Raw genomic sequence first — 2,805 nt, 5'->3', positions numbered from 1 at the left:
GCAATGACTATACAATTCAACAATTACACTTCTGAGAAATTAAAATGTATGTCCATCCAGAAACTTGTACATAATTGTTCATAGCAGCTTTACTTGTAATAGCCAGTAGCTGGACATAATCAATATGTCCTACAATAAGTGAGTGGTCAAACTGTGGGACATCCATCCTATGGAATACTACTCAGTAATAAAAATGAACTGTTGGCCGGGCACAGTGGCTCACCCTGTTACCCCAGTGCTTTGGGAGGCTGAGGCGGGTGGATCATGACGTCAGGAGCTCAAGACCAGCCTTGCCAATATGTTGAAACCCCATCTCTACTACTAATACAAAAATTACCCAGGCGTGGTGGCACACACCTGTAGTCACAGCTACTTGGGAGGCTGAAGCTGGAAAATCACTTGAACCTGGGTGGCAGAGGTTGCAGTGAGCTGAAACACTGCACTCCAGCCTCAGCGACAGAGAGACTCCATCTCAACAACAACAACAATGATGAACTATTGATACACAAATATTAATATCTTGGAGGAATCTCCATGGAATTATGCTCAGTGAAATAAGCCCCTAAAACGTTATATACTATTAAGATTTCATTTGTACAGCATTGTAGAAAAGACAAAATTATAGAAATGAAAAACAGATTAGTGGTTGCCAGGGTTAGGGATGGTGGATGGGAGGAGAGTGAGTATTACTAAAAATGAGTAGCACAAGGGATAGCATTATGGTGATGGAAATGTTCTGTACCTTTTTTTTTTTCTGAGAGGGATTCTCACTCTGTCACCCAGGCTATAGTGCAGTGGCATGATCTTGGCTCACTGCAACCTCTGCCTCCCAGGTTCAAGCGATTCTCCTGTCTCAGCCTCCCATGTAGCTGAGAATACAGGTGTGTGCCACCATGCCCGGCTAATTTTTGTATTTTTAGTAGAGACGGGGTTTCTTCATGTTGGCCAGGCTGGTCTCGAACTCCTGATCTCAAGTAATCTGCCCACCTCGCCCTCCCAAAGTGCTGGGATTACAAGCGTGAACCACTGCACCCAGGCATGTTCTGTATCTTTTTTTTTTTTCTGAAATATAAGCTTTATGTTAAATTTAAAGAAATATTAAAAATAAACATTTTTTAACAAATTATAATCAAGCACTCAAAACAATTTAGGAATGTTAAACACTAATTCTTAATTGAAAATAATGACATCCATAGAATACATCCTGGTGTTGGCCAACATGACGTTTACTTAATATTAGTATTTTATACATACTTAACCATTCATCCTTCCCCAAATTCAATGATAACAGTGATTTGACTTTATAAGGTGAAGTCTTTTATGTAATTCCCTAGAGATAACTTTTTCAAATACAAAGCATTTATACCAGCAAGGAAATTATAAAAACATATATAAAGTATACTGAAGGACGTAATTTAAATGCTGTCTGTATATATAGATATGTTTAACCTTAGAAAGTACACAACACATCAAAACACTTTCACAGAATATAGATGCCATTGCATGCTCTTACTTACGTTACAAAGCAAACAGCAGCTTCATAAACGTTGTTCTACTATGTATTAACTGAAAAAAATAGATACTCCACAAAAAGGTGTTGAAGACACATGGAGTGGAATGTGCCCGCATTAAGAGCAGAGCTTTTACAAGACCACCTGTCTCCAGCCGGCTCCCAGGGACCACTGAAAACAGCTGCTACCCTCAGAAAGACAAGAAGGTTTTGTTACTGATTTCACTGGACTCACGAATCTCATCCCCCTTGACCACCAGCAGAGGCAAAACCTGATGATGTCGCCATGGGTTGGCTTGGCCAGAAGTGGATAATCTTGAAGTCGTAGACACACTTTCCAAGCATCACAATCTTTGGTTTCTTTAATAACAATAGAAATTAATAATTCTTTTCCTCCCGGGCACAGTGGCTCACGCCTGTAATCCCAAAATTTTCGGAGGCCGAGGTGGGTGCATCACCTGAGGTCAGGAGTTCAAGACCAGCGTGGCCAACATGGTGAAAGCCAGTCTGTACTAAAAATATGAAAATTAGCTGGGCATAGAGGTGCATGCCTGTAATCCCAGCTTCTTAGGAGGCTGAGGCAGGAGAATCGCTAGAACCCAGCAGGCAGAGGTTGCAGTGAGCCAAGATCGCACCATTGCATCCTGGGCAACCAGAGCGAACCTCTGACTCTAAATACATACATACATGCATACATACACACAATAATTCTTTTCCTCTTATGGCAGTTACAGCATCAGAAGGTAGCTTCATGGGTTCATTTCTCAAGATAATACCCATTTTTTCTGTATTTTCAGCAAGGTTTTCTTCTAAAACCTCAAGGGCTGCGATGACCACTCGGCAGCCTAGTGGATTGCTACCCTATGTGGACCCATGTTCCCCTGGCTTAATGGTCAGCATTATGCCATCTTCCCACAGCACTGCAGACACAGAGTATCAGCCCCCAGAAAAGGCCTTTCCAAGGAGGACTATATCAGGTCTGACATTTTCATGATCAACAGCCAGCCATCTACCAGTTCTGGCCAATCCTATCTGTATTTCAGCAGCAATGAACAGAACCAAGCTGGGAGCACGAGGTGGGATGAGGGTAAGTTAATATACCACAAAGCTTACTGTTTTCATGGAGATTCAGCTGGTCTCTTTTCTTTCTTTCTTTCTTTCTTTCTTTCTTTCTTTCTTTCTTTCTTTCTTTCTTTCTTTTCTTTCTTTCTTTCTTTTTCTTTCTCTCTTTCTTTCTTTCTCTTTCCTTCTTTCTTTTCTTTCTTCTTTCTTTCATGTATGTATGTATGTATTTA

At 40.9% G+C, this 2,805-nt stretch overlaps 1 pseudogene; it reads right to left on the bottom strand.

The window, feature by feature from the left end:
- Positions 1–1,701: 1,701 nt before the first annotated feature.
- On the bottom strand, positions 1,702–2,573 carry LOC115833891 (annotated as a pseudogene).
- Between the last annotated feature and the right edge of the window lie 232 nt (positions 2,574–2,805).

This window comes from Nomascus leucogenys, unplaced genomic scaffold, assembly GCF_006542625.1.
Source record: "Nomascus leucogenys isolate Asia unplaced genomic scaffold, Asia_NLE_v1 001082F_55400_qpd_obj, whole genome shotgun sequence".
Classification (NCBI taxonomy): Eukaryota; Metazoa; Chordata; class Mammalia; order Primates; family Hylobatidae; genus Nomascus; species Nomascus leucogenys.
The sequence above is the reverse complement of the archived record's forward strand: the minus strand, read 5'-3'. Positions and strand labels throughout refer to the sequence as shown.